General features: G+C 34.7%; 1 protein-coding gene across 1 annotated transcript in view; it reads left to right on the top strand.

Annotated features, from left to right (window-relative positions):
• Nucleotides 1-825: 825 nt before the first annotated feature.
• LOC120353365 (serine-rich adhesin for platelets-like) overlaps nt 826-8,875 on the top strand; it is a 65,337-nt gene continuing 57,287 nt past the window's right edge. Inside the window, exon 1 of the mRNA XM_039436785.1 lies at nt 826-1,130. The gene's annotated coding sequence lies outside the window, so the exon portion shown is untranslated. The remainder of the gene's footprint in view (nt 1,131-8,875) is intronic.

Raw genomic sequence — 8,875 nt, 5'->3', positions numbered from 1 at the left:
GTGATTTTGCACAAATTAATAGATAGATAAATAGAAAATAATAAAGAACAAAAACCTGGATAAGGAGAGTGAAACGCAGAATCAGTAAAAGTTGCAGAACAGCCTTCAAATCTGGGCATCACAAAAGCAAGAACGGATAAATTAATTAATCACTTACTATAATGTGGGCATCATAGTGATTTTGCACAAATTAATAAATAGATAAATAGAAAATAATAAAGAACAAAAATCTGGATAAGGAGAGTGAAACGCAGAATCAGTAAAAGTTGCAGAATAGCCTAACAGTCACAGAACCTACTCGTAAATCAAGATCAAATCTGGGCATCATAAAAGCAAGAACGGATAAAAAGTTATAAGAATTCAAGTGAATTTATCTGCATAGGAGATTGCAGAGCACAATCCATCCTTCTGCATTTATCTGCAAGTTCACTTATACACTTGATGCAAACGTCAATTAGAAATAATGAATGCCAAAGTGTCCGTATTCGTTTTGGACTCAGATATACATGAAGCTGAAAAGAGCAATCTATTATTCATTTCTTGTATGACACATACTCGGCCAAGTTTGAAATGCAAAAGACATCCAGAAATGCTTCACGGTGAGGAGTCCGTGAGAAAGCAAGTAGTTGAGCCTAACAGGTTGGCCTATGCATTTGCATGTTGTTACGTTACACCCACTCGAGTTTGGACGCCGCTGACACCCTGGACTCTGCAAGGGGGGACCCCTGTCCTCCAAGGGGGGACAAGTGCTTGGGAGGTGTCGCACCAACAATAGGTGGGGGTCAGCTGGTGGGAGTTCCTTCTCTCTCTTCTCTTCAGCTCTCTGTCTCCGATCAGCAGTCTGGACCTCAATTCTAGTTATTGACTTCAATCTTATCCACGTTCTACTCGAGTAAACATCAAGTAGTGTCAGTGCATTCTGTTCAACGTAACACCCCCGTACGCGTCGTTCTGTTTCGTTCAGTTTCGTTTCGTTTTCCGGTACTTGCGCGGATTTCTGCGGTTTTGTTTCAGTTTCGTTTTCCGGTACTTCGCGCGGTTTTGTTCTCGCGTCACCAGCTGCACCCTTCTGCTCAGGATTCACGTCCAAATTCTACCCTGAGACAATCTCAGAGTGTCCACCCTCTCAGGTAAGAGAACAACTCCCCTGTGCGCCCACCTGTGGATGTTTGCCTCTTGTGATTACTGATTGTGTTTAGTGATTTTGTGGTTTGATCCTGCTACATGTTGTCTGTTTGGTGTATACTATTATTGTGCCAAGCTATAATGATAGTAGTCCTAATATTCAAAATATTGGGAAGACTGATAGGAAACCCAATTTTTTCTCATACTGTTTGACTGTCTCTTTCAACGAAATAAACTTGAATATTTTGGTCATAGTATCTTTTCTAGGTAAACAATTACTTACATCTATACTTTTTCTCACAATATCCTTTAGGAGTTAGTACAAATTTATGATTGCCAGGTATAAATGACAATTTTGCTCATACTGTTTGACCGTTCTCTTCAAAAAAATATTTATGAGAAAATTTTGTCATAGTATCTTTCCTGAATAATTACCCTCACCTATATCTTTACTAACATTCATCTGACTTAGACTAGTCACAACCATGTGATTGTGAGAATGAATTGAAAATTTCGCTCATAATGTTTGACTGTCTCTTTCAACGAAATAATCAATGTAATATTTTGGTCATAGTAGCTTTCCTAAATAATTATCTCCATCTGGATTTTCTCGTAGATTCCTGAAACTATAGTACAGCCTTGAAATTTGCCAGGATTGATTTCCAATTTTACTTATGCTGTTTCTTTCAAAGAAATAATAATGGATCTATTTTGGTCATAATCTCTTTCTCAACATTCCTACTATCACAAAATGCTATACATACTTCAATGTTGATAATACAGATATTTCTACGACCCACTGTAAGGGATTTTTTGTGAAAAGGAAGGGAGGGATTTTTGAGAAAGAGAAGGGATTTTTTGTGTGAGAGAGCATTAATCAATTTGATCGATTTTGAATTACATGAATAACTGAGATATCAATCATAATTCATTCTAATGAATGAATACTGTACGTATTTCAAGATCGCTTCATGCGGAGAGTCGATTTTTCACCATCATTCGGCCTAATGAACTTTTCACGATGTGTATAATATTTATTTATTCATTTCATTGACAATCACAAATCATAATTATAATATATAATATGATTAGGAAAAAAAACAGACATAGCCCAAAACTGTCTCCCTCCAAATTTTTACAAATAAAAGTTTCAAAAAAGAATGAGGTTAAGATTTCACTTTCCACTTCAAAACTAATGACTAAACTAAAAATGTTAAATTTTGATATTTAAAAACTAATTAAAAACAAAAATACTTCACTCAAATCTCTAATATAATAAAATCACAATGCGAAACGACATTACATTAAATTAATGAGATCACTTAAACTTAAATTGAATTCCCTTTAATACATTAAGAGCGTTTGTCAGAGTTCACCAGTCGTTCAGAGGGAAATTTGCTTCTCAATTAAATTGTTGACCCCAGTTGGCCAATTTCAAGTGAGTACTGAATAAAAGGAGCTGTAGAGTAAAGTGATAAAGTGCAACTGCAACCCCATTCAATGCAATTTTATTGATTATAATTTATTCCATTTTCAGTTTCCATGACACGTTATTAAAGGAAGAGTAGTGTTACATAATATACGGCACGTAGTTTTCAAGTAGTTTTTAAGCTACTCGTGTTAATGCTACTTAACAGTATCCTACCAACTCACATTTTATTCCCTTATACTTGAAACAACTTTGATAATAAACAACATATTATCAAATAGGATCGATAATATGTTATAATAACACACTACTTGATCACTACTTAATCTCTTCGAATATTACTTTTCCAAAATCTATTTACTCTTTCGATTGTTGAGCCACTATTTTCCAAGATGTGTGTACTTTCAACATTGGAGTGACAGAGAAAGCATACTTCCTTATCGTTCTCTGGCTATCGATAATATCAGTTATACGAAGATTAACTATAAATAATACAATAAACAATAAATAAATATTATTCTTCCCTTATCAAGAACGCCCTCCTAAAAATACAGTGATGTTCATCCTTGGTTTAGCTCTTTCTATATCTATAGCATGTAAACCAAACTGAACTAAGCTAGGTCCTACTACTGAATTCAAACATTTCCAAGTAAGGTGCTACTGACCGATAAGATACGACTGTCCTTTTAGGATCACTACTTGATCTCTTCGAATATTACTTTTCCAAAGTCTATTTACTCTTTCGATTGTTGAACCACTATTTTTCTAGACGTGTGTACTTTTAACATTGGAGTGACAGAGAAAGCATACTTCCTTATCGTTCCTGGATGTTTTATTACTCTCTGTTCAATGACAGCTCTGTTTTACTTGTAAAAATACTAATGGATATATTTTCCCATCCACTTCAAATTAGGAATTATTAGTTTAAATATAATTTAAATTTTAAATTTTCATTACAAACTACAACTGTAAAACTTTTATATTTACGCAAATTATTCGTTTGTAATGATTGAAATGTGGTGCAAAATAGTATCAAAATTGTGAAAGGAACTTAATATAAACTGTTGCCAACTCAAATACCTCAAGTACAGAGGCTTTTGTTCTATACGAATGTCAATAAAGCTATTATTATTATTGATTGAAAAACACCTTGTAAGGTTTAATTTATCAAATTTTGGGTTTTGAAAGCTCAGGAAAACAACATCTTCATATTTTAATAATTTGCAATACAAGCGTTTGGAACTTCCATTGGAATGGTGGACGCTTGATGCAGCTCCGCTAATTATTATCTCCGCTACTGTAATATAGCTCTGCTATTGTATTATCAGTTATGAGCGGTGTTACCAACTGGAACATAAATCTGTTATCATCCTCTACATTGCTCACGCACAAGTCCAGGGCTCATTTGAGCATCATTCTCAGATAAGAAAGCAAAAATAAATTGCAAATTTTTTCTCTGTGGATTCCTTGCATTTTCTAGTCAATAAAGCTAATCAGTCAATATCCTACTCCAGAACATTATATCCTAGTCGAAATCAAAGATAACATGAAGTCAACATTTTCAAAAACCATGTTAATTTATTTAGTATTTCAATGTCTTCAAATCAAGTTAATTAGAATCCATCATGATTTATGAAGAATAACAATAGACTTCATAAAGGAAGAAACCAATACAGGACCACCGGTATGTGAAAATCGTACATAGAAGGTATCTCTTGCAATCTACTTTATTACTTTTCTATATTTACTTGTTGAAATAATGAATGTATCTCAATGTCTCTGCTTATTTCTAATATTTCTGCCTTACCTTTGCTGCTCCAATATGTCCTGGAACATTTGAATAATTGCATTATTTTCTACCCTCTCAGTTACCTTCTCTGATACACTCTTTCTTCGTCACTTCACTATGGTTTGACCCAAAATCAAATAAAATTTTTTATCGAGATTTCACATCATAAATACAAATACATTCAACATTTCATACGATATTTGATATTTTCCAGTTCGATGCAATCAAATCGATCAATATAAATTGCACATCTTATTAGCATCAATTCCTATTCAACCGCATTTGGTCAAGTCCAGGTAGAACAAGAATTCCTTCCACCGATTACAATGTAGCACGCGGTATTTGAAAGATGTCGACTCTAATTGCAGAATACATTTTTCAGTCGGCAAAGATTGAAGAATGAGACCGATTAGCAATGCTGAATCGGTGACAATATGAAACAGTTGCGTGCATCAGGATATCCTTGAACTGAATTCGATCAGTGCAAGTTTCAATTTCACGAGAATTGACTGCAGTTTTGCAACGATTATCAGAAGCCGGTCGTTCTGATACACGATACATTCTGATAAGGACGCTCGATACATTCTGATGAGTTCGAATCGATGTGATCAATTAGCATTATTGACACGTATTGCCTTTTTCGGTAGTTGTATACTTGTATCGATTGAAGCAAAACTGACAGAAATGTCAGCAAAAGGTTGCAGAAATTGTGGCACAGCCTAGAGAAACATTGTTCCAGTCCTGGTTGAAAAATCTGTTCAGATAACATTATGAATACGTTGATTTATTATTTCTACAAAGGACAACTGTGGAGTTGACTGGATTACAAGATAAGTGAAAGCACTTGAATGATTACTGTTGATTTCCAACTGAAATCATAAAATTGATTCTGAAGTTGTTGATTCAATCAGCATATAATACACAACGCTCTAGTAAATGATCAAAATCAAGCAAAAATAATAAACATTTTGTACAATTATACTGATTAAATTCTGCTTTATGGAATGATTTTTTCTGATAATCAATATTCCTTAGAGCTTCGATAACATAATTTTTAGTTGAATGCGACTCCTATTGATGAGAATAAATCAATATTTTCTAATATCAACAAATTTAATTTTGAATTTTGATAACTCCCCACATTCAATAGGATAGATGTGATGAGACCTTTCTCCATTGCATGATGAAAAATCCTATTCCCATCAGGGTATCTCTCATATCCTGAAACAACTTGAAGTTTGAAAGAATAACCTGCTTATAATTTTTATCAGATTATTCAGTTCAGCTATAGAATTGGACAGGTCTTATCATATATGAAACCTGGTTCTGTAATTTAATTTTTATTTTTTGAACAAATATAATGGTTTGACATAATTATACTTATCTCCCCATATAATAAAACTTGACGTTTCATTATTCTGAATTCAAATGAACTGTTGTGAGACTGAAAGCAGAGATGGATTGTAAGATATTGTTTACAATAAATGAGGACCATCTTTCCGAATTCTGTGTTTGGAGCTTCTAGGACAATTCTCGATAATACATTAAATATAGTCTACATGAATGGGATAACATGACAAAATGGGTGATCAATTCAGAATTGGGAGAAGAATGTTTTGGCTAAAGTTCAATCGACCTTCACCTTATTTCCATCAATTTATTTCGTTTTCACTTAAGATAAATAATATCTTCAGTATTTACAAGCAAAAAAAAACGTATTAATAGGAGTTCCACTTCAAAATATTCGACCTTACTCAAGTTTTGATGCTGATAACAGAGCTTTCGAATTCTTTGTTCAGTTCTCAATTTCAAATTTAATAACTAGTCCATATTTTTCCAAATCCTCATTCACATTTTAGATTATCAGTTTCATATCGAATCAAGTCTAAACAAACAAAATTGTAATTCTAAAACATTGTCATAATCTTCATTCAATTAATAATTATTATTAAACGAAATCCCAATTAAATGCTGCAAATCAGCTCGAAGACTTCTGCTACTGCAAATATTGACAACAGGGTAAACAGCTAGATGGAAATTCGATGAGCGCTACTTCCCGGGCTGTCGAATAATTTTTGTATAGTAGCGCTCATCGAATTTCCATCTTGCTGTTTACCCTGTTGTCAATATTTGCAGTAGCAGAAGTCTTCGGGGTGATTTGCAGCATTTAATTGGGATTTCGTTTAATAATAATTATTCATTAATTAGCATTTGAACAAATGCAACTTCCAATTTATTTCCATCTGCTTCATTCAATATTGTTGGAGATCAACAGTATTACCATTATTTTGGTCGGACTTTGCATTTTTACAATAAATCAGCAGAAGATGGAAAAAGGAACAGGTTCAGCAGAAGACTTACTTCTTCATTGATTTGTTGAATCTGTATTATTCCTCTGTGCTATTACATGTTTGAGGATAAAGTTATTCCACTCACATCTTATTAATATTCTATTATATGGTAGAATCTCCACCGGGAAATCAATAGTACGCCTCCTATAATCACCATAATTATATGACGATAGACTAAGTTGAAGTAGACTAAGTTGAAGTCGACTAAGTTGAAGTAGACTAAGTTGAAGTAGACTAAGTTGAATCTATGACTATAGAACCAACCCTCTAAAAGTTACGTAACGCTGAATCACACTGTAGGTAGCACACTATCTTGCTCTACTGATGCGTTATACTTGGAGAGCCCTCTACAGTTTCACATGACTTATAAATAAGGGATGCTTCCTTGCACAGTTGCACATCAACATCAGCCAAATCGAGATATTATGAAGAATAATAAAAAGAAGAACTTGAACTTTAAATTTCCTCAGTAAGAACATAACCTATTTTTTCGGACATTTCATTATTTATCAAAATTTGGGAACAGAATAGTTTTGGGCTATGCCTGTTGTTCTATCCCGATCATATTCATATGATTTGTAATTATATCAACAAATAAATAAATAAATAAATACACCGGTATTTACAACAGATCTAGGAATTGGGACCTTGAATCTATATTTATTTCCCATTGATGTGTTGTTAACTCTAAACAAGGTTTGTGCTCAAGCACTGATCTCATTCTCGAGTTTTCTCCTGTCTTCTTTTCTCCTCCTCCACAAGCTGGTTTCTTCTTCTTCTTCTTCTTCTTCTTCTTCTTCTTCTTCTTCTTCTTCTTCTTCTTCTTATTATTATTATTATTATTATTATTATTATTATTATTACTATTATTACCATATTATTATTATTCCAGCAAAAGTTTCTCTTGTTTTGTGTTTATCGTCACATTGTAAGTGCTGCCACCTACCAACTATTGTGTCAAACAGCTTTGACCAATCACAAGCGAGATCCATTCAGTACATGCACATTCTCGATCCTTATTGGTCGGCATTGTAGTTAAGCCTCCTCACTCTCTTTTTTTATTCTTATTCTCCTCCTACTACTTGTTTCTTCTTGTTCTTTTTCTTGATTCTCTTCTTCTTGGTTTTCTTCTTCCTCTACTTCTTCTTCTCCATCTTTATGTTCTCCTCCATCATCTTCCTCTTCTTCTTCTTCTTCATCATCTTGATACATTCTCACATTCTTATCATAACATCCGTCACTTTCACGCAAAATATCTTGAAAAACCTTGTGTGAGCGCTATAGATTTCTCTGCAGACACGGTGGTCTCTCATACACCTTATGGCTTGGTTAGCCGCGCAGACATGCGGAAAACGCTGCAGCGACTGCTTTGCAATGTTGTGGTGTGGGCGTCAACTTTTCAATGCTAACCAAATTGACGCGCGTCGGTGACCTTTTCGTTTCACGTTAGCAGCATTCGACCGAAGAGTGAAGTTGACGAATATATTCATTTTTTGTTCAGCACTCGATCCAATAGTGAAGTTGACTTACAGAAGCAGAAGCAGAAGAAGAAGAAGTAGAAGAAGAAGAAGAAGGAGAAGAAGAAGAAGGAGGAGGAGGAGGAGGAGGAGGAGGAGGAGGAGGAGGAGGAGGAGGAGGAGGAGGAGGAGGAGGAGGAGGAGGAGGAGGAGGAGGAGGAGGAGGAGGAGGAGGAGGAGGAGGAGGAGGAGGAGGAGGAGAAGAAGAAGAAGAAGAAGAAGAAGAAGAAGAAGAAGAAGAAGAGAAGAAGAAGAAGAAGAAGAAGAAGATGAAGAAGAATTCCGTAATATATTATGAACAGCACTCGTTCTAAGAGTGAAGTTGACTTATATAGTATATATATATTATATATATTTGGTCAGAGACGCGCGACCATGTGGAAGTCTATTTACTTGGTTTATATAATGTGGAACCTTGTTTGTTTACTGGATAAACTCAGCTGGCTGGCATCCTCGCGATATTCTTTCCCAACAAGGTTATGATCACGATCGGATCTCGTCAAACGATATCCACTGCCAGATACAATCACTATAGTGAGGTCCACGTTGTAATGGCTGTGGAGATTGGAGAGCAACGTAGCTGATTCTCTGACTTGTCACTGCCTTCTATAGAGGATAGCTGATACCGGTATATCTGATGTGATATTGTTTGATATAATCAATT

This window comes from Nilaparvata lugens, chromosome 10, assembly GCF_014356525.2.
Source record: "Nilaparvata lugens isolate BPH chromosome 10, ASM1435652v1, whole genome shotgun sequence".
Lineage (NCBI taxonomy): Eukaryota > Metazoa > Arthropoda > Insecta > Hemiptera > Delphacidae > Nilaparvata > Nilaparvata lugens.
The sequence above is the reverse complement of the archived record's forward strand: the minus strand, read 5'-3'. Positions and strand labels throughout refer to the sequence as shown.